The sequence below is a fragment of the Euprymna scolopes genome, chromosome 46, assembly GCF_053919585.1.
Source record: "Euprymna scolopes isolate OS-2025 chromosome 46, ASM5391958v1, whole genome shotgun sequence".
Classification (NCBI taxonomy): domain Eukaryota; kingdom Metazoa; phylum Mollusca; class Cephalopoda; order Sepiida; family Sepiolidae; genus Euprymna; species Euprymna scolopes.
This window is the reverse complement of record NC_136527.1, coordinates 17,423,949-17,449,061: the sequence shown is the minus strand read 5'-3', so window position 1 is coordinate 17,449,061 and position 25,113 is coordinate 17,423,949. Positions and strand designations below refer to the sequence as shown.

General features: G+C 34.2%; 1 protein-coding gene across 13 annotated transcripts in view; it reads left to right on the top strand.

Moving 5' to 3' along the window:
* Positions 1-25,113, top strand: part of LOC145271243 (ATP-binding cassette sub-family C member 8-like) — a 528,909-nt gene that overhangs the window by 123,089 nt on the left and 380,707 nt on the right. For 12 of the 13 annotated variants that reach the window (XM_080126810.1, XM_080126808.1, XM_080126809.1 and 9 more), the window contains exon 4: positions 5,365-5,544. The gene's annotated coding sequence lies outside the window, so the exon portion shown is untranslated. Of the gene's footprint in view, positions 1-5,364; positions 5,545-25,113 lie in introns of those variants that run through there. The other variant, XM_080126798.1, reaches the window with a different exon arrangement.

Here is a 25,113-nt window from a genome sequence, read left to right as displayed (position 1 = left end):
GTAAATTATGCATTATGTAAATATAATATATATATATATTATTCTTTATGTAAATATAATATATATATATATATATTATTCTTTATGTAAATATAATATATATATATATATATTATTCTTTATGTAAATATAATATATATATATATATATATATTCTTTATGTAAATATAATATATATATATATATATATATATTCTTTATGTAAATATAATATATATATATATATTATTCTTTATGTAAATATAATATATATATATATTATTCTTTATGTAAATATAATATATATATATATATTATTCTTTATGTAAATATAATATATATATAAATATATATATATTATTCTTTATGTAAATATAATATATATATATATTATTCTTTATGTAAATATAATATATATATATTGTTCTTTATATAAATAAAATATATATATATATTATTCTTTATGTCAATATAATATATATATATTATTCTTTATGTAAATATAATATATATATATATTATTCTTAATGTAAATATGATATTTTATTCTTAATGTAAATATAATATATATATATATGTATATATATATTATTCTTAATGTAAATATATATATATATATTATTCTTAATGTAAATATATATATATATATATTATTCTTAATGTAAATATAATATATATATATATATATATATATTATTCTTAATGTAAATATACTATATATCATTCTTTATGTAAATATAATATATATATATATATATTAATCTTTGTGTAAATATAATATATATATGTAAATATAATATATATATTATTCTTTATGTAAATATATATGTATATATATATTATTCTTTATGTAAATATAAATATAATATATATATGTATATACATGTTATTCTTTATGTAAATATATATAATATATAATATATATATGTATATACATGTTATTCTTTATGTAAATATATATAATATATAATATATATATGTATATACATGTTATTCTTTATGTAAATATATATAATATATAATATATATATGTATATACATGTTATTCTTTATGTAAATATATATAATATATATATATGTATATATATATATTATTCTTTATGTAAATATATATATATTATTCTTTATGTAAATATATATATATTATTCTTTATGTAAATATATATATATATTATTCTTTATGTAAATATAATATATATATATTATTCTCTATGTAAATATATATGTATATATATATATATTATTCTTTATGTAAATATATATGTATATATATATATACTATTCTTTATGTAAATATATATGTATATATATATATACTATTCTTTATGTAAATATATATGTATATATATATACTATTCTTTATGTAAATATATATGTATATATATATATTATTCTTTATGTAAATATATATGTATATATATATATATTATTCTTTATGTAAATATATATGTATATATATATATATTATTCTTTATGTAAATATATATGTATATATATATATATTATTCTTTATGTAAATATATATGTATATATATATATTATTCTTTATGTAAATATATATGTATATATATTATTCTTTATGTAAATATATATGTATATATATTATTCTTTATGTAAATATATATAATATATATATGTATATATATATGTATATATATATTATTCTTTATGTAAATATATATAATATATATATGTATATATATATATGTATATATATATATTATTCTTTATGTAAATATATATATAATATATATATGTATATATATATTATTCTTTATGTACATATAATATATATATATATATGTATATATTATTGTTTATGTAAATACTAGCGGGTGTACTTGGCGTTGCCCGAGTGTTTGTTTCCGGGACGGGAGGGGGGAGTTTTAAAAAATGTTATGGTAGGTAAGTAGGAAGGATCAAACTCGGAGTCATGAGTAAAAGTAGGAAAATAAAGTGTGAAAAAAAAAACAAAAAAAACATCTGCAACGTTAACAGTTCGGCCACCAAGAAAAGTCCATTCCAGTTGTTTAGGAAAAAAAACAAAAAAAAAACGACCACGGTAGGTCGGCGCGAACGTGAAAATATAATGTGAATTGTCCAGCACGCTAACCACTACGCCACAGAGCACTGCGGTTTAGTTTAGTGATTTCAAATAACTTCACATGAAAGAACTACGAAGCCAAACCGGTGTTCTCTTCTCAACTGTTCCTTGTGAACGATCCCAAACGGTGTTAAGTGGTGGCAGGGGGAGGAGGAATTTATTAGAGAGAAAATATTTTACCACTTCCATTGATCTTAACCGATTTTGGCCGTGACTTCTCAGCAGAAAAAGTATAGAAATCTAAGATTATCGAGGAATTTGAGAAATAATAAGCCTATAACACACCTCAGATATTGTTCTGCCGTTTGTGCATATTATATTTGCATGAAATATCTTGATTTTTAATCCTATTAATGTCAAAATCAGACGGGAAAAAATGAGTTCATTTTATTTATATAGAGATAATATATATATATTATTCTTTATATAAATATATATAATATATATATGTATAGATATATTATTCTTTATGTATATATATATTATTCTTTATGTAAATATATATATATATATATATATATATATATATATATATATATATATATATATATATATATATATTCCAGGTAAAAAGATATCCAAAAAGTAAGAATAATTGAATTTCAACAAGGGTCGTTGATAGTGCTCAATCAAAGAGAGCAAATCATATATTTTTTTTAATAATTTTTATGTAAATACAGTCATATCTTGCTACGATGTGCAGACCGTTTCAATCATATTTGATCAGGCAAGAAAAATTAAAATACAATAATTTAAAACCCGACCTTTTCAAATTTGTAGGAGAAAAAATACCAGGACTGTCAATAAAAAAAAATTGAGGTGTTTTTTTTTTAACTAAATCAAATATGATTGAAACGGTCTGCACATCGTAGCAAGATATGATTATATTTACATAAAGAATAAAAAAATATATAATTTGCTCTCTTTGATTGAGCACTATCAATTGTACACACAATAACCCTTATCCCCGAGTTGCTTCCGGGCCTTGATAAGCGATGCCGACCTTGTAAAAAAAAAAAAGAAAAAGATCTATGTCCAAGGAATCCATATCTAAAATTTCAAGTGTTTAGACCCAAAATTATCGGAGGAGTTTGGTAGAGTTCTCAAAGGTCAAATCGTTGAACTTTGACCCCTTAACAGGCAAATTTTTGGCCGCAAACGAATGCCAAAGATTTTTCCAAATCTCAGTACCCTGTATATTAAATTTCGAGTCTGTAGACTGAAAATTGACAAAGTTATCACGTAAGGAAATGTACACACACACACAGACACGTTCACTTTTATAGATTTATAGATTTACCAGCATGGGTGCCCGGTGTTGCCCAGGTGTTGGATGTGTCTGTTGAACAAAAAAAAAAGCAAAAAAAAAAAAAGTGGTAGTAGGAAGGCAGGCTCGACCCCGTACTCCGAAGGAGGAAAAGAACGAGGTAAAAACCTGACGTTTATACGGAAGTGACATTTTTTTAAATTAAGGCTAGACAATCTATAGTAGAGGATAACTTTCAAAAATATCGGCGGAAAAAAGTGACCCCCCCCCTGTAGAAAAGGGCCTAGTTGAAGGTGAAGATATTAATGTTTTTAGCCAATTTTTCACTATTTGTCGTATGAAAGGTCGAACTTTAAAACGATACTGATAAGATCCGTCGCTTCAAACATACATACATATATAGGTAACTGAAAATTTTCGAACCAAACCAATGAAACGATGAAAAAGCTTGCCTTATCTCTAAATACCCTTTATGTAAAATTTCAAATGTTTAGACCAGACATTGTCTGAGTAATTTGGTAGAGACCGCAGAGGTCAATTTTTTTTAAACTTTGACCCCTTTTTTGACCACTTAACATTTATTGTTTTGGGCTCAAATCAAATTATTAAGTTAGATCCATGTCCACGGAACCTATATCTAAAATTTTAAGTGTTTCGACCCAAAATTGGCTGAGGAGTTTGGTAGAGTTCTCAAAGGTCAAATCGTTAAACTTTGACCCCTTAACAGCCAAATTTCTGGCCGAAACTGATCACATCGATTTTCCCAAATTTCAATAACCGGTATATCAAATTTCGAGTCTGTAGACTAAAAATTGACAGTTATTGCGAAGGAAAATGTACACAGACACACAGACACGTTCACTTTAGCATTTCGGCCCTGGCGGGTGTTTGGAGGTGTATGTTGAGCAAAAAAGAAAAAAAAAATTTTTTTAATTTTTTTTAACTTTGACCCCTATTATGACCCCTTAACATTTATTGTTATGGGCTTAAATCAAGTTATTAAGTTAGATCCATGTCCATGGACCCAATATCTAAAATGTCAAGTGTTTAGATGCAAAATTGTTGACCCCTTAACAGCCAAATTTCTGGCCGAACCCCGATCATATCGATTTTCCCAAATATCAGTACTCTGTATATCAAATTTCGAGTCTGTAGACTAAAAATTGACACAGTTATTGCGAAGGAAAATGTACACAGACACATTTACTTTTATAGATATATAAATAGATAAATAGATAGATAGATAGATATAACAGCAATCTTATCTATGTGAAGAACAGGTTGTGTAAATATACATTTATACGTGTTGCGGACCAGGATATAAAATACCCTAACTCGCTACAAGAAAAAATAATGAAACGAATTGAATGAAGGAAACAAAAAATTCAAATGCTGGAATAAAATAAACATGTCATTTATTTTCTGTTGAGAAATGAAAGTCTTCAGTGTACACGTGTTCATTCAGCCATTGATGACTACGCGCGTAGAAGGAAAAGGGGGAATGCGATAGAGAAACGCGAAGTGGCAAGCCGTCTGTAGAAAGAAAGGGTTAAGCTCAGTAGAACGTCGCGCACATGTCTGTGTCGATGGGCCAAAGCGAAGGGGAGATAGAGTGAGTAAGTCAATCCAGTTCAAGGAGAGAGAAGCGTATTAAGTGTACTTGCGCTTGCCCCACATTACAGTAGCAGGGAAAATGACGTTAGAACATGCGGTCGGTTCGTCGACTAAGCAGCTCGAACGCTGGTCCAGACGAAAAAGGGAAGTTAACAGGTTTTGTCGACCTGGAGTTAGTGTTCTGGGTGCGCATGTCTGGTTTTCACTTAAAAGAAGTGACGTCACAGATCGAGTGTGTGTGTGTGTGTGCACGTTAGCGTGTGTGTGTATGCGCATGAATGTGAGTGTGCGTATGAGGATGTGAAGGAAAACATGTTCGAACATACGTTAAGATTTTGTCATTTTTAATTATTTTTTTCAGCTTTTGTAATTTTTTTTTTTTTTTACCATTTTCTTGCAGAAGTACGCTTTTTTTCAAGAGCCGTGTCCAGTCCATTCTCCAGAGGAGTTAGCTAACCTAAAATATATTCAGCCCTATGTGAGCTTCTTGTCAAAGGCTACATTTTGGTGGATATCGGGCCTCATGCGCAAAGGTTACCGTCACGTTGTGGAGCTACACGATCTTGGGAAACTGCCAATTGTAAGTCGAATGTTTCTTATTTTTAATTTTAATTTTCTTTTTTAAAAAAAAAAAAAAAAAAAAACATCTGCACTTGTACATTTTAGGATTTGGGCATAATTATTTTGTTTTGATTTTTCAAAAATTCAATTCACAACAAAGGGAGACAATTCAAGAAGTTCTTGAGGGCTTACAAAAATTTCTCTGAAAATGGAAGTTCATACCTTCTAATTTAACATTGGATAAGGGAAAAGTTCGTTTTCAAAAAAAAAAAATATAACTGGTGCTCCCAGATCAGGCTGTCTGAAGATATTGGCTTCCTGAGACGAAATGCACCTAACATTGATGCATTTTTGTTTTTCTACTTCCTTTTGCAAAACTTAATTATGTTCTGCAAAACCAAAAACAAAAACAACCCACCTTTTCCCCGCTTTTCCTTCTTCCTATTTCCCCTCTCTCTTTCTATCTCCCTCACTTCCTGACGGGTTTCCTATCTGATTCACCCAAGTCATATGGTCATATTTTATTTTATTTTTGAAATCGCAACCTTATAATATATAAAAATCGATAGAACATTAACTCTATAATAATATATACAAAATCTACCCCACTTCCTGACTGGTTTCCTAACTAAAAATTTACCAAACATTAATATAATCTTTTTCCCTATCTCACTGCAAAACTCATTCATGTTCTGCAGAGTAGGGAACAAAAACGATAAAATCCACTATAAAACAACCAAACCAAACAATACAAACTAGCGATTGAAGATACAAAACAGCTTGAATAAAAACCATAAAATAATTGGATGCAAAATTACTATATATCTAAGGCTTTTGACAGAGTATGGCATGAGGGTCTCCTCAGGAAGATTAGTTCATACGGTATCACTGGTAGAATACTTAACATAATTAAATCCTTCTTAGATAAGAGAAAAATCCAGGTTGTCCTCGACGGTCGTACATCTAAACAATATGATATAAATGCGGGAGTGCCCCAGGGGTTTATCCTTGGACCTCTATTGTTCCTGATATTCATAAATGACCTCCCCGACAAAATTTCCTCTGAGATGGGTATATATGCTGATGACACCACACTCTATAACAGACACAACAGGAAAACAAATGAACACATATCTAAAGAAATGGCCAAAACACTAGAGGATGACCTCCGATCTGTAGTGGAATGGGGACAAAAATGGATGGTCACATTCAATGCTGCCAAGACTAAACTGGTTTCCTTCAATAATTACAAGAAACCTTCTCTGCCACCAATAGCAATGGCCAACGGCTCTTTATCTGAGAGTCTACATTTTGTTAGATAGATCAGGCTATCTGAAGACATTGGCTTCCTGAGACGAAATGCACCTAACATTGATGCATTTTTGTTTTTCTACTTCCTTTTGACAAAACTTAATTAAACCCCAACCCTAACCCACTTCCTGACGGGTTTCCTAACTGATTCACCCAAGTCATATGGTCATATTTTATTTTATTTTTGAAAAAAATTACTAATGCATTTAAATTTTTTTCACAATTTTGCCCAGGAGGCCAGGCACGGGGATAAATTAGGTTCAGTAGCTCAGGGTTAAGAACGAATTGATTAGAACAGCGAATCGAGTAGTAAAGTGTTTATTTAAATGGACATTTGTTGAGGTCATTTGTAAGCACCGATTCCATGGGCCAGTGGGTAGAACTGCTGACTGTCAATGTGATGGTTGTAGGCTAAGGGAAAGGTGCTAGTCTAGCCACACTGATGAGTTGTGATACAACGAAACAGTTCAGTATGTGGATGACTATATATATATTAGTGATGGGACGATTCGAATATTTTTTTCTGATTCTGATACAATTACCGATTCCAATTCTTTATGAATCTCTAAATATTTAATTATATAGTTGTATTTTTCTCCAGTTACTGCAAAAATACATGTGTTGAACGTGCAGATATTTTCCTAAACGTAAACATACACTTGTATGAATCGCTTAATCGATTTTAGCTTCACTGGTGGTTTAAAATCAATAAATATTTATTATTTTATCATTTTTACCAGCAATGGAAGATTTTGTTTTAAACAAAATCAAATAAAAAAGACAATTAAAAGAATCGTTTTTGGCATCGGAAAATAGGCATCAATTTTTACGATTCCAATACCGATTCCAATTTTTTAAAATATTTCGATTTTTCCAATTCTCAATTCCAATTAATCATCTCAACACTATATACAGTATCGGCCATAATATAAGGAACGCAAAAAAAAATTACAATTATTCATGTTTATTTCAAAAATTAGTGCATGGATTTTTCTGAAATACGCAGAATAAACAAATAGAACCAATGTGTATAAACTAGTATCAAAAAAAATTACGATTCAATATTGAGAAATATTTTAGTTTAAAATTATATCTGTGGATTTGTCCTGGCCAAAAGTTAAGGAACGAAATAGAAACTTTGTTTTTTTTTTAATGCAAATGTTTTAAAAAATAAATTCATTCAATATTTAGTGAACATCCCTTTATTCTTTATGACCTCACTGCATCTTCGACCACAAGATTGGATTAGTTTCTTGCAAAATTCAGGATTTATCTTTTCCCACTCTTCCTTCAATAAATCCCACAAATGATTCTGATTTTGGGGATTCCTCGTCTGTCCTCTTTCTCCAATCATTTTCCAAACATTTTCAGATCCGGACTCTGCGCTGGCCAGTCCATTACTCTTATTTCTTCTTCCTCGAGGTAATTTATCACTTTTTTAGCTTTATGGCAAGGGGCGTTATCTTGCATAAAAATGTTTGGCTGATTAGGTGAAAGGCGTAAGCTCTCAATGACATGTTGTTGAAGGAGCTGCTTATAAATCTCTGCATTAACCCTACCATAGATTCGAACTAGAGGGCCAACTCCTTCCGAGGATATCACACCCCACACCATTACTTCCCCCTCCGAATTTAAGTGTCTTTTTAACACATTTGGAGGATAATCGTTCACCTACTTTACGCCGTAAATGCTTCTTTCCATCAGGTCCAAACAAATTGAACTTGGATTCATCGCTGAAGTGAACCTTAGCCCATTGTTCATCAGCACAGACGACATGCTCATGGGCAAACTTCAAACGGCTATTTTTGTTCTTCTTGGAGATCAAGGGTTTAGATACTGGCACCCTGGCATGCTATCCGGCAGCTGCTAACCGTCGAGAAACAGTTTTTCTAGATATATTTTGCCCAGTCTGTTCATTAAAATCACGAGAAATTGATGTTGCAGATTTGAATCGGTCACTAAGAGCCTGCCTTACCATAATCCTATCTTCTCTTTGAGACGTTTTAGGGGGTCTGCCGGTTTTAGGGGATGCTTCTAATGTATTTTTATTCTTATATCGAGCTATCACGCGATGAACAATACTTTTTGATCTTCGAACGAGATTAGAAATTGTTGAAATTGATTTCTTTTCTTTGTAATTGTCTAAAATTATTTTTTTTTTCTTGGAGAGACAGTTTTGCGAGTCGGTGACGCCATTTTTCTTTGTTGTGCTTATCAGCAGTTCCAATATTAAAAACTAGCTATTTTTATGGAAAGTTTAGTCTCTTAAAAATAAATTTTCTATTTCGTTCCTTAACTTTTGGCCAGGATAAATCCACAGATATAATTTTAAACTAAAATATTTCTCAATATTGAATCGTAATTTTTTTTTTGTTTTGTTTTTGGTACTAGTTTATACACATTGGTTCTATTTGTTTATTCTGAGTATTTCAGAAAAATCCATGCTCTATTTTTTTAAATATACATGAATAATTGTAAATTTTTTTTTTTTGCGTTCCTTATATTATGGCCGATACTGTATATTTAAAAGATCTATTGGGGTTTTTATTCAGTTTTTAGGGATTCTTTCCTATTTAATTGTTTCACTTACCTTTGTTTATGTGCGTTGTCCCGTTTTTTTGTGGGGGGGGATATGTTTTATTACTATTAATATTATTAATATTATTCTTATTATTATTACTATTATATATATATTAATATTATTAATAATAATAATAATAATAATAATAATATTATTAATATTATTATTATTATTAATAATATTATTATTATTAATAATATTATTAGTAATCTCAGTGAGGTAGAGAGTCGCCCTATCAGGTCCGCTACTACGCCTTTTCTTTCTGGATACTTTTGCTAGTATATAATAAATTCCACAGCCAAACAACGTCGCAGACCACAAGAGCCATATATATATATATATATATATATATATATATATATATATATATATATATAATTTAAAGGAGATTAGAACAATAGTCTAAAGAGCTGAGTGTATTTTAATGTAACAGTGAAATTACTAGTTTAATTAAAATACAGGAAATAGAAAGTGCTCGTTGTAATTAAGATATATAATAAGCTCGATAGTTAAATGTCCTAGAGCTAATTCAATATTAAGTAATGTGATTTATAATTTAAAATTTAAAAATCAAAATTTAATTAAATTAAAAATCCGTTTCATAAGAAGGAACAACAACAAAATCAATTATCTGTACGATCGTTTCGGAAAACAATGCTTTTTATTGTGGTATACATCAAGTTATGTAGAATAATTATATATAGTTTTTTGGTAAGCAAGGTCTCCTCAACAGCAAATTTTGAAGGGTTTTTATTGAATTTAAAAGACACCATAAATAAACCTAGCATTAAAAGTAAGGCAGATGAATCTTTTAATTTTTCGTTTTTTGAAATCAGGAACTGTGGTTAAAATAGTCATTTAGATGTTTGCTATAGCTTTTTATCTTATATATATATATATATATATATATATATATATATATATATATATATATATTCTGACGCTCGTAAGTACATGTGGACTCATATATAAAGATTGCGTATTTAATCGTTTTACGTATGAACATAAGAAGCTTTAAATATATATAAATTGTAAGGCTTAGGATTAGAATATTAAAATTCTTTATCTTTTCAATATGTGCACATACATTCATCATCATCATCATCATCATGTAGTCCGTCAGCCTTGACGATGACTAGTCGGGACCTCAGTGTTTCATCCTTCGGTACAGGATTTTTCACCTTGGCTCCAAACTTGTTTGTGCAGTTTAAGGTGTAGTATCTGTTGCGTATCAGATAAACACCCTCTGAACCTCCAATGCTCATTTCCAGGGGAGCGAACCCGCGACGACTGGCAGCAGCTTCTTTTCTTTTTTTTTTTTTACATAGGCATCACCACTTATCAAGGCCCAGAGACCACTCGAGGATAAGGGTTAAGAGTGTACAGTAGTCAATTGAACAATATAGTAATTGTTAGTAATAAAAATTCGGTAAATTTGTTAACTTAAGTGGAACGGCTCATCAAGAATTTGTTTACGCTGGACTTGAAGACAATCAGATTGTAGTCAGCTGGAAAGCAGGAGAACGGAAGACAGTTCCACAGGCGTGCAGTTCTAAGAAAGCTTTTTTCATGGAATCTACGTTTAGGTTTAGGCACAGATAAAGTGTGTGGAGAATTATTGATAGTGTTTTCAGCTAGACGAGTCTGGGGGGGACCATAGATTGAAGCTCAGTCGAGCACTTTCCATGAAAATAACGATAAAGCAGAGACAAACTCACATCTCTTCTGTGAGATAGAGGTTGCAGGGAAGAGAAAAGGACATCTCCTATGAGGCTAGGAAGTCTATTTTGAACTCTATCAAGGCAGGACAAATTCTTTCTAGCAGCTCCTGCCCAGATGTGGCAACAGTACTCCATCCTTGGACGTACCTGGCTCTTATATAGATAGAGAATTGCGTCAGCAGTGATCGATCTAGTGGATCGATAGAAATATCCTACCATTTTTCCAGCGGCCTTAGCAACAGATTTAATGTATATGTTCCATTTCAGATCAGGAGTAAAGGTCAAGCCCAGAAGCTTGTCAAAACATGAGGCCTTCCCAAGACAAGAGTCATTCGTTTCAATTGATGCTAGATGGGGATCAGAGCGTTGATGGTGTAAAGAGAGAAATTTGGTTTTGATATGTATTTGTATGTTCATTTACTTCTGGCTGAAAGTAATCTCAGTGAGGTAGACAGTCGCCCTATCGTGTCCGCTACTACGCCTTTTATTTCTGGATGAGGTTGCATAACCTTTTAAGGAAAACTGCAAGACAGCAGTAGGATTTGAAATCAGAGTTCCCATCTCTTAGCCTTTGCTGTGATAAAGCCCACAAGGCAGTGGTGTTTGATTTTGGAGTTGGTTCCCCTAGTCTTCGCGGTCCTGGATATGACCTTAAACTATATCCGATGGTGAGGCCCCACCTTGCGGACCTTGGGGAGTGTGGAGCCACCCTTTAATTGCCATTGCTCCCAGGTCCACTCTGACCCAGAGTGGTAGTACCTGTTAGGGTCCCAACTATGGGTTAAATAGAATCCGACTTAAAAAAACAAATATACTCCATTAAAAATCGTTCCTCAAAATAACTAGATTCGGCATTAAATAACCTGAAAAAGGTTGATATGCCGTAAAACAAAAACAACCAACCAACCTAGTCTTCAAGGGCATCCACAAGACAGTGGGGTAGGGGTTGGTAGTGTGCCAGGGCGTTTCCACACATTGATGGGCCATAACACACTACCTCTGGGGTCCCCTACTACTCTGAGATCTCGTATAGGTTTAGCAGCATACGTTGATATGCATTTGTATGCTCATTGACTGTTCACATAATTCCAATCACAGACACTCGTTTATTAAAACCTCCGTTTTTGGTTTTCAATTTTGGCAATAATTCACAACAACAATCAAGGGAGATAACTCTTTTTATCTTAGTATAAACGGAGACAACTGAACACGAGATTCATAAACAAATTAACAAATAGTTATGCCTTTTGGATACAGCTTCTAGGCGTGAATGTATATATTGTGTGCTGTATTTCATTTTATTTAGTTCAAGGCAAAGAGGGGGTAGAAGCTCCTTGTGAAAATTCAAATACTTGTTACACATGATGTAATAAATGGTCTATTTTGAGGGTGCTGGCAATGGTCCTGTTGTCATAACTTGGATCGGTAGAGAGCATGAGTCTTACAGCAGCGCATCTCCGATCTTGCTCGTTGAATATTGTGTCACTTTCAGACATGATGAAAGGCTCCTATCGCTCTTAGGATTTGTACACAACTGGCCAACTAGTAGATGGTCTGCAACAGAAAAAGAAAACCGGTTTTCATCAAACGGAAATGGAAGCATGTCGCCTTTTCTAGATTTTCTGGATTGCCACATCGTCTTTGCTGTAGTTTCAAGTGAGGGCCACATCATGCCACCTCACATCTTTGAAGTCAGCTTGAAAGTCAACACTAAAGTGTACCTGGTGTAATCAGGTGGCCGCTGGAAGACTCTGGTTGTTGCAGTAGGACTTGATGTCGGTCCACAAGTCAAGAGACCCAGGCTTTGCTTCAGGAGGAGTGCTATAACATTGTGCCCTTCCCTCACTGTCCTTCTCCTCCCTATTGTTTGGTCATATGTCAAGAACATCACCAACATGACCTCCCACAACACCAAAGCCAGTCTGATCGCCGCCATCCACTGGGCTCTCGCCAGCGCTTGTGGAAAAAGCATGCCTCTAGTGCTGGACCCGTATCGACGCGGTGATTGAGGCTGAAGGTGGCTACATTGAATAGATGTCAACTCTATTACAAAATCAAGTTACCTGAATTGATTTTTTTCAATGAAATGTTTTAAGATATAGCTGTAGTGTTGTTTTCTTTTTCTTTTTTTTTTTTTTTTTTTTTTTTAGGGTGAACGACATTATCATTATTATTTATTTTATTTTTTTTTATTTTTTTTTTTTTTTCAAATTAATCCACCTAGTAAATTATTCCTTGTATATAAGATTGATTTTATAATTATAAATACAGAATCTTTTTTTTTTTTTTACACAGTGATCACCACTTATCAAGGCCCGGAAGCCACTCAGGGATAAGGGTTATTGCAAGTACATTACGTTAGTGAGGAGATTTGCTGAAGTGCTTGCTTAAGGGGGCGGTTCATTAGGAATTTGTTAACATTGGACTTGAAGACATCCAAGTTGTAGTCCATCTCCATAAATCAAAATATCATGTTTAGTATATTGTACGACTGGGCAACGTCGGGCGTCCATCTAGTAAAAGTTTAAAATGAAAACTCAAGTTTTCAGGGCATTCATCGTCAAGCCTGTTACACTATTTTTGCGCTATAATGGGGGTAGATATTTAATTGCTGCCGACCTCAGCAATGTTTGGCACAAAGCCGGAAAGTGGGGATCTAAGAAGGCTGCATGAGTAACCCCGTCAGCATTCCCCGGCCAGGGCGCCTCAGGCAACAAGCAATAAACTTGCCCCACCGGAAAGCCCGGTGGCAAGGCCTAGGAGGGTGGACCTCCTGGGTATTATCCAGGCGGTGTACCTCAGTCCGACAGGTGCTGGGCCGGTTCTCGACCCCTCACCTGTCGGGCTCAATGTCAAGAACGAATACTCTACCCTGTCTCTCTGCAGCCTAAGCCGCTAGAAGACCATCCCATCATAGTAAGACTATAATGGGGGTATGATCCCGCACAGTCGGGAGATTCTATTTATAAACGATGCTGCTAGGAACTGACGAATCGAATTAATTCACGTTCTGCTACCAACCAATCAGAAACCAGAATTGCTCCATAAATTTAAACCTTTTCCGTAACAATTTCACATGCTTTTCCCGTCTCAACACGGTAATAATCTTTTGCTCTGTGGAACTGTCTACTGCAAACAAGTCACCTCTCAAGTCTTGTGTGTAACAACGAACCATCGGAAACTGTTCTGTCTATTGCAAACCAGTCAACTCTCAGGACTTGTGTAGAACAACGAACCATCGGAAACTGTTCTGAAACTAAACATGGCTTACACTTCTAGAGACAGCAATTGCGATGTGAAGTAGTTTCCCTTGGGTTTAGACATGAAGGGTGCGGCAGAAATACCCCCCCACATTTTAAACTTTTTAACAATGTGTTGCTAATGAACTTATGCAAGTGCCAATGTTTTTTCATTTAGCTAATATTAGGTTGGTGCAAAAATAATGTCGCTTTTCGACATTCAACTATATATGTATATATATATATATATAAACTAGCTTGGGCTCCCGGCGAGATGTGCCCGACGCCTGTTTTTTTTGTTTTTTTTTGTCAAGACGGAAAGAATCTTTTGCTCTGTGGATTCCAACTCGAGAACTGTCTACTGCAAACCAGTCACCTCCCAGGACTTGTGTAATGTGTAGAACAACTAACCATCGGAAACTGTTCTGAAACATGGCTTACACTTCTAGAAAACCCAAATATCAGCTGACGTGATATTGTAAACAAACACAGACGAAATTTGATGAACGACGTTATCATTATTATTTATTTATTATTTTTTTATATCATTATTATTTATTTTTTTTATATATCATTATAATTTATTTATTAATTTTTTTTGGCGAATTAGTCCACAGGGCAAATGTTTCCTCGTAATATATGATAATCAATAGAGGATTGTTTTTATGAGGAAATGAGAGTAATGTGAGGGAGAATGAAGATGAGAGCCATCCATTTCAATTGATGCAGATGAGGATCAGAGCGTTGATGATGTAAAGATAGGAGCTTGGTTTTAGATGCATTAAAAGTAACCGGAGACAACATTCATTTTAATTAATTCCCTATTAGTTTTTTTCGGTCTTATGGAATGATCATCTTTTGTTAAGTATAATTATATTCATGCAGATATTCTACATGATTTATACTTGCATAATATTTGCGTAAAAAGTTTAGAGTAAACAAAAACATCTTTCTCTCTCTCTATCTGTATCTATCTATATATATATATATATATATATATATACATATATATGCGTATATATATTTGTTTAAAATTTTACCTACCAAACTCCTCTGTCAGTTTTTGGTCTAGAAACATGAAAATTAATAAATGGAGTATTCGAATCCATGCAAAACTTTATATTAGGGTTTTAGCCGGGGGAAAATCGGTGCAAAAATAAAAAAAATGGAATTTGCGAGATGATGCATGCTTAACGTAATAGCTATTGGTTCATGTTTTAATTTTTAGCTTTGCAGAAAACATGTCTTCATAGCCCAGGCATTAACGTCAAAGGAAAAAGTAAATTGTAAGCTAAACGTTTTGGTTTCGATTCTCTGTGGTGGTGCACATACCATTTTCTTTAACTTTATTATTCGTGGCGTATGAGTCTGTCTTTCTTTCTTTTTTTAACTTTTTAAATCATTGCTATATATTGAGTTCAATATAACATAATAATAAGTACGAAATCTGCATTAATAAAAAATATCATATTTAAGTGTATTTTACAACCGGGCAATGTCGAGTGGCCTACTAGTCTATAAATATAAAAGCGAAAATGTATGTATGTATGTGTGTTCGCTTTTTCTGTATGTCCACAAAAGTCTTTTTCAGAGAAGCGGTCGCTCGCTTCACAACTTTTTAAAACTTTTTATATCACATATAAATCGTAATATCTCACAGTTAACAACAAAGCTGGCCTGTCTATTTAATTTGCTCGATTTCGGGAAGATAAATATTCAACATTTGTCGCTCGCCGCATGTGGGTTAGTCTTTTTCCTATAACATCTTGGGAAAATACTATCCCGCAGTCAAACTTGACCTCATTAAGTCATTAAAACGGGCACCTGCCAAATCCAAGTAATTAAATAAATTCAGACGTGTTTCCGTTAGCATCTCGCAGTGGGGCAATCGTTAATGTCGCAGTTTTTTTTTTTTTCACACTTTAATTTACAACTTTGCCTCAAGGGTTCGGGTTCGATCCTCATACTTACTTTTTTTTTTTAAAAAACCTCACCCCCACAGAGTTTCCACGCACACCTCCAAACACCCGGGCAACGCCGGGTACCCCTCGCTAGTATATAATAATCAATAGAGGATTGTTTTTATGAGGAAATGATGGTAATGTGGGGCAGAAAAAAAAAATCAATAAAATAAACTATAAGAATGAGAAACCAGTATTTTTTTTTTTTTACACAGTGGTCACCACTTATGAAGGCCCGGAAGCCACTCAGGGATAAGGGTTATTGCAAGTACATTACGTTAGTGTGGAGATTTGATGAAGTGTTTACTTAAGGGGGCGATTCATTAGGAATTTGTTAAAACGTTGGACTTGAACACATCCAAGTTGTAGTCAGGTGGGAAGCAGGCAGACGGAACAGAGTTCCACAGGCGTGCAGTTCTAAGAAAGAAGCTTTGTTCATGGAATCCGCGTTTTGATTTAGGCACAGATATAGAGTGGGGGAAATTTTTCACAGTGGATTCGGCTAGACTGGTGTTTTTCGTGAAAGATTGGCGAGGGGGGGGACCAGAGATTGGAGTTCAGACGAGCACCTGCCATGGAAATAACGATAAAACAAGGATAGGCTCGCAACGTCTCTTCTGTGGGAGAGAGGTTGCAGGGTAGAGAAAAGGACATCCCCCACTATGCCACAAAGTCTATTTTGTACTCTGTCAAGGCAGGTAGGCTGTTTTTAGCAGCTCCTGCCCAGATATGGCAGCAGTATTCCATCCTTGGACGTACTTGGCTTTTATATAGATAGAGAATTGCATCAGTAGTGAGATATCTTCTGGAGCGGTAGAAGGATCCCACCATCTTTCCAGCGACCTTGGCAACAGACTTGATGTACGTGTTCCATTTCAGATCAGGAGTAAAGGTCAAACCCAGAAGCTTGTCAGAACATGGGGCCTCTCCCAGACGAGAGCCATCTATCCCAATTGATGCCAGATGGAGATCAGAGCGTTGATGATGTAAGGATAGGAGTATATTAAATAAGACCCCCCCCCTCCACTTCCGGGGGGAGGGCATTAGTGAGACCCTTTCAAGCATGTTGTGTGTAGTTGATATCAAAATCCAAAATGAATGGCCGTACTTACATTTTTTTTTTTTTACACGGTGGTCACCACTTATCAAGGCCTGGAAACCACTCAGGGATAAGGGTTATTGCAAGTACAGTACGTTAGTGTTGAGATTTAATGAAGTGTTTACTTAAGAGGGCGGTTCATTAGGAATTTGTTAACGTTGGACTTGAACACATGCAAGTTGTACTCAGGTGGGAAGCAGGCAGACGGAACGGGGTTCCACAGGCGTGCAGTTCTAAGAAAGAAGCTTTGTTCATGGAATCTACGTTTTGATTTAGGCACAGATAAAGAGTGGGGAAAATTATTGACAGTGGTTTAAGCTAGATAGGTGTTTTTCGTGAAGGATCCCATCCAGTACCGAAAAGCAATTTTTCATTAACAACAAACCAAATTAATAAACAACCTGAAAACGGTATCTTTGAAGTCGACGAATTTACATGCTCGGCTGAGTTTTTTTTTTTTTTTTTTACACGGCGGTCACCACTTATCAAGGCCCGGAAGCCACTCAGGGATAAGGGTTATTGAAAGTACAGTACGTTAGTGTGGAGATTTGATGAAGTGTTTACTTAAGGGGGCGGTTCATTAGGAATTTGTTAACATTGAACTTGAACACATCCAAGTTGTAGTCAGGTGGGAAGCAGGCAGACGGAACAGGGTTCCACAGGCGTGCAGTTCTAAGAAAGAAGCTTTGTTCATGGAATCCACGTTTTGATTTAGGCACAGATAAAGAGTGGGGGAAATTATTGACAGTGGTTTCAGCTAGATGAGTGTTTACTACGCTATAATCACCTTGACTAATGTATACTCATTAACCTTTATCCTCGAGTGACCTACAGGCCTTGATAAGTGGTGATTCCTGTGTAAAACAAAAAAAAAACAAAAAGAAACATGCAATCTGCCTAAATTAAAATATCTTGTTTAAGCGTATTGTACAACCGGGCAACACTAGGCTGCCAGCTTGTAATCTCTATAGTTGAGATTTTTTTTTTTTTTGATCTGACATTGATATTAAAAGCCTACTTTTTCTATTGGTATTTAATTGCTTCCCCATGAGAGCAATATGTGACACAAGGTCGTTTTTAATGTAGGGGGGCGGGACCAACTTCCCAAAAAGGGGCACTCTGGCAGTAGGCAAAAATATAAATTGCCCTAGTATAGAAGTGTTTCCTCTTTATTGACTGAGAACAAATTGACCTAAGTCTAGCATCAGAACAGATACTACACTGTGATCTAGCCAGATCTACTTTTTCTTTTTAAAACTTATTAAAACAAATTTCTTAATATACTCAGTCATGGATATGCGAGCGACTACATGAAGGATAACTAATTTGCATATATCTTTGAAGAACGAACGTTAATTATTTTTTATGGTTGCTTAATTCGATTTGTCCATAGCTGAATTTATTTATGCATAGTGCCTACATTTTGCATAATTGCGTAGAATTTAAAATGAAAACGTTCTAGCACAGATATAAGAAACTATCCAAAATACTATTAGAAACCCACCGAATATATGTCAGCCTATGTCACGGTAACATATTGAGCGAGTTTCTAACAGTATTTTGTATAGTTTTTTATTTTTAATTCATTTTCCCAAACTTACCATGTGAAGGAGAAAGTTGGGCGCCATTATAAATTTTCCAATACATAATTTTGTTATGTGGAGATAAGTAACCAACCCGGAACATTCCACATAAGGAACCGAGTCACCGGATTTCACCGGACCTTTGTAAAACAGAGGCTTCCCCTTGAACGTTAACACGCTGTATTTGTCTCTATGTAAATAAACTTTTCTTTCAGTATTCAAACCACAGTGTATGTTTATGTATTCCTTTCACGGAATACTTTATCTTTGATTGTCCGAATAATAGGCCACCTTTGGACATGTCAAATTGGCGACGAGGACGAGATGCAAACTCAGTAAAAAAAAGTTAAAAAAATGAGCATTTTTAACTCATTTTCCCGTGTTCAAGAGAGAGTCGGGCGCCATTTTAAATTTTCCAATACATCGGTCAAAACTGTATGTTTTTCGAGCTGAATAAACATGTTACATGAAATAAAAACACTAAAAAGTATCCTGTTAGGTAGAAAAGTAACTTATCTTGCCTTTGATAACATTTATTTATTATAAATTTGTTTTTTGACAACTTTTTCGAATCTATGTGTACAGTAATACAAACCCAGCAATTCTTAACATGGGAGGGTTAATAAATACAGTAATACAAACCCAGAAAATCTCAGGGAGCAGCCATTAAATTAAAACCAGCTTACACAGGGTCAACCTTCCCTGTGAAGTACCAAAAACAAAATGGGGGTTTGCTATTAATATACACATAGATTTGAAAAGTTGTCAAAAAACAAATCTATAACAAATAAATGTTACCAAAGGCAAGATAAGTTACTTTTCTACCAAACTGGATAATTTTTTTAGTGTTTATTCAGCTTGGGAAAATGAGTTAAAAATAAAATACTATCCAAAATACTGTTACGCTGACATATATGGTGTGGGTTTCTATGTCATGGTAACATATTGAGCGAGTTTGTATCAGTGTTTTGTATAGTTTATTTATTTTCTTTTTTAAATTTTTAACTCATTTTCCCAAACTTACTGTGTACAAGAGAGTCGGGCACCATTTTAAATTTTCCAATACATCGGTAAGAACTGTATGTTTTTCGAGCTGAATAAACATGTTACATTAAATAAAAATACTAAAAAAGTATCCAGTTTGGTAGAAAAGTAACTTATCTTGCCTTTGATAATATTTTTTTGTTATATATTTGTTTTTTGACAACTTTTTCGAATCTATGTGTACAGTAATACAAACCCCATTTCTTCATATCATGGAAACTAGTTGTTTCATGGAATTTTAAAAGTTAATGGTAATTTTAAAGGATTTCCCGAGGGTGGAAAGAAAGCACCCCCCCCCCCCGCGAAAAAAAATCGTGGCCACAAAGTGGGTGCTCATTTTACGTTAAATTATTATAGAAAAGTGATCCCCTACTTTTTTTTTTTAAAGTAACATTTCTTTATAACTTGGAAACTACTCGTTTGCTGTAATTTTAAACGTGATTTATGAGAGTCGTAATTTTAAAGGAATTTTCGAGGGTGGAGTAATTCAGCACATTTACTACGTAATATTTATACACGTAAGGTAAATTGGGTTTGTATTACTGTATACAGATTCGAAAAAGTTGAAAAACAAATATATAAATAAATGTTATCAAAAATGTTATTAAAAAGGGTTAATAAATACAGTAATACAAACCCAGAAAACCTCAAGGAGCAGCCATTAAATTAAAACCAGCTTACGCAGGGTCCACGTTCCCTGTGAAGTACCAAAAATAAAAATGAAGGGTTTGTATTACTGTGCACAGATTCGAAAAAGTTGTCAAAAAACAAATATATAACAAATAAATGTTATCAAAGGCAAGATAAGTTACTTTTCTACCAAACTGGATAATTTTTTTAGTGTTTAATCAGCTTGGGAAAATGAGTTAAAATAAAAAAAACTATCCAAAATACTGTTAGGCTGACATATATGGTGTGGGTTTCTATGTCATGGTAACATATTGAGCGAGTTTCTAACAGTATAGTTTATTTATTTATTTTTTTTTTTTAATTTTTAACTCATTTTCCCAAACTTACCGTGTACAAGAGAGTCGGACACTATTTTAAATTTTCCAATACATCGGTAAACACTGTATGTTTTTCGAGATTGTTATATTCCTAAATACTTAGGAAATAAAGACAAACGTGAGTTACACCGAGTGGTATGTGTAATGGGGTTTATTTATAATACAGAAACGTAAGGCTGCTCGCCTAAGGTAAATAGAAGTACATAGTAACAAGTATGGGGAAGAAAGTCTGATAATCAACACGTAAGACTATCCGTCTTACGGCGACTGCTTGTCTGCCGCTGTCTGCCAAACAGTCCAATATATATATACAGTTTGTAACCGGTGTATAGCCAGTTATGTTCCTTCACAACACCTCCCCCTGAAGCTGAAATCTTCCTGATTTTAGCTTAAATACCTCTTCCTTTTAGGGTCAGGGCTTAATCTCCTGGTAACTTTTCTCTTTCTTGCGCTTTTCCTTCTGGTCAGCGTTACCCGGGGTAAAGGTTTCTGTCCAGCCCGTATGGTCGGTTCAGGCGAAATATTCATTGTTTGCGGTACACACGCTGGTTTTGGTATATCAAAAATATCGCACAATGTTTCCATTGGTGTCTCTTCCACATTTGGAGACAGTCTGGGACGTATTTGATTTCTGTGTCTTTTGCAGACAAAACTTAATCCTTGGATGGTATAGACCATGCTCCCAATCCTTTTTTTGATAATACCTTCAACCCACTGATTTCGTCCATTTTGAAAATTTTTGAAATCTACATTTTCACCTGGGGAGAAGCACTTGGTATTAAGGTTTTCTTTTTTGAAAACTTTCTTTTTCTCTGGTAGCAGCCTATCGAAGACAGATCTTATCTTTCTTGCAAACATTAGCTCAGCCGGGGAAGAATTGACATTATTATTAGGATTTGGTGTCACCCTGTAAATTGCTAAAAATGTTTGAATACATTGTTCGTCTGTGTCCGTAGTAAGATTTTTCTTAAGTGCCCTTTTAAACGTATCTACAAATTTTTCGGCCAACCCATTCGATCGTGGATGGTACACAGGTGTTGTCATATGTAGAATATTTAGTGAGTCACAGAATTCTTTGAATTCATGAGCAGTAAATGCTGTTCCATTATCGCTCACTAAGGTTTTTGGCACTCCAAAACGGCTAAAAATTTCATTAAGCGCACTCACAGTGTTTTTTGCTGTTGGATGTCTAAACTTAAATATTTCTGGCCATTTTGAAAAAGAATCTACAATAATCAAGTAAAAATAACCATTTATAGGTCCCGCATAATCAATATGCAGACGTGACCAGGGTAGGTCCGTCTTTGGCCATGGCGTCGTTTTTACTGGAGGATCTCGAGCTGCTAATTGACATCCTCTGCATGTCTTGACACATTTTTCAACTTCCTTGTCCATACCAGGCCAGTACACATATCCTCTCATAAGGGATTTCATTCTCGAAATGCCCGGATGACCTGTATGAAATTCCTTCAGAATTTTCCTCTGTAACGTTAGTGGAATTACGATCCTCTCACCATACATGAGCACATCTTCACAGATGGAAAAAGGCGTTGTTTGATCTACCTTTTTATTTTTTTTTATCCATCCCAATTGATTTTTCATTTTCTTAATGAAAATGTCATTTACTGCCTCTTTTTTTATTTTTTCGAAAGTTACCGGAAGTTCACGTATCATATTACACATTGAACTTGTACATTCACTTTCGTCTTTAAGCGCAGCAATTACCGTTTCTTCGAAACTTTCGCTTCTTTTAGGGATCAACCGTGATAATGCATCTGCGTGTCCTAACTTTTTTGAGGATACATGTTCCATCTTAAACTGATAGTTTAAGAGGGTTACAGCCCATCGCTGTAATCGATTCGCAGTATGTGTGGGAATGCCTTTCTTTGATCCAAATATGGTAAGTAGGGGTTTATGGTCGGTTTGCAAAATAAAAGATCGTCCATGGAGAAATCGATTGTACTTTGTAATTCCAAATATTATCGACAGCGCCTCTTTTTCAATTTGGCTGTAATTTTTCTCCGCTGCAACCAACGTTCTTGAAGCATGGGCGATAGCTTTTGTCCTACCATCCTCATACTTGTGAAGTAATACAGCGCCAACACCGTAATCACTGGCGTCCGTTGCTAGTATTAGTTCCTTTTCTGGATTGAAATGTGCCAATGCTAAGTCTGACAGTAGACATCTTTTGATATTTTGGAAAGCAGATTCACATTCCTTATTCCAGTTCCATTTAACACCCTTTTTCAGTAACTCGTTAAGAGGAGCTCTTAAATTATGTATGTTAGGGATGTAAATTGCATAGTATTGCACTAATCCCAAAAACGATTTTAATTTTGTCACTGAATCTGGAGCAGGCATCTTTTCAATTGCTTCAGTCCTTTGTGGATCCGGTCTTCGACCCTCTTTGTCGATTATTTGACCTAGATATTTAATTTTTTTCATAAAAAAATCGCATTTTTCTGGGCTCAATTTAAAACCAAATTCCTGTATTCTTTTGAATACTTCTTTTACATGCTTCTTATGATCTTGCAAATTTTCACTTTTAATTAGGATATCGTCAAGGTAGGCCATTGAAAATTCCAACCCTGCCAGCATCGTGTCCATAATTTGCTGGAAAATAGCAGGAGCAACCTTTAATCCAAAAGGAAGCCTCTTTAGCTTAAAAATGCCCTTATGAGTATTTATGCCTAAGTATTTGGAGCATTCATCGCTGATCTTAATTTGCAAGTAAGCATCTGAGAGGTCTATCTTAGAAAAAATTTTTCCTCCGTTAAGCTTAGAGAACAGATCTTCTGCGGACGGAAGGGGATAATTATGGTCCAATAGACAGTCATTTAAACCCGTTGAAAAATCTCCACAGACCCTTATTCTGTTATTTTTTTTCTTTACATACACGGTTGGACTTGCCCAATCTGTGTGGTTAACTTTTTCAATGACTTCCAGTTGTTGAAGTCTATCCAACTCTTTTTCGATTGCGTCCATCGCTGAAAAAGGCACATTCCTTTTAGGTTTGAATACTGGAGTGGCATTTTTCTTTAATTCAAATTTTGCCTCTGTCTTAATACAGAGTCCTAGTCCTTCGGCAAAAACATTGGGAAATTCAGTTTTCAAATCCTTCAGGAAGTCTTCCCTTTGGTTTGCTTTTTCTGCAGTTAAAACGTTACAAAACGAATTTATGGGTTTCTCCCATAAATTAAACAGGACAATCCAATCTACCCCAAACAGGCATGTATTCTTTCCTGGTACGACGTACACTTTGGATTTATGAGTCTGGTTAGCGAATGTCACTTTGCATTTTAATTCTCCCTTGAACTCTAATCTTTTGCCGCACACACTTCTCGCCGTCTTTCTGGTTTTCGTTAATTCAGGTCGACCTATCCTTTTCCATATATCTTCATTTATAATACTAATATCTGCACCGCTATCCAGAAGCAATGTAACCAGATGTCCATTTATCCGAACATCAACATATTTCCGTCTTTCGCAGCTTTTTTCTTTATTCATGCGAAGCGTATTTACATTATCGGTCCCTTGTCTTTTCTTCTGGGCACAGTATGTTCCCTTGTGACCTCTGAGACCACATTCATAACATATTTTGTTCCTAAACCAGCAGGTCTTATTGTTGTGTCTTAAACTACCACAACATTTACACTTTAGCTTTGGGTCTTTGTATCCTTTAAGGATCCTGTGTTCTTGGAACCTGGACTTTCTTGTGGTCCCTTGCCTTCTTACTTGCTGCACCTTAAAAATATTTTTCTCTTCAATGCGAGTGTTGTCTTTCTTTATGTTAATCAGACGTTGACACTCTTCAGTGACTTTTTGCAATGTTATGTTAGGATCCGCCTCCATAATTGTTAGGATCCGTGAACGTATATCTTTGTCCCTTGGTGCTGTGAGACCTTGTACAAAGATTAAACATTTAAATTGGTCTGCGGAAATTTCATTCAATTTAAATGATTCGCATAAACAGTTCACAGTGCAAGCATATTCTAGATAGTCTTCAGCTTCTGCCTTCTGAATGTTCAAACATTTGTATCTA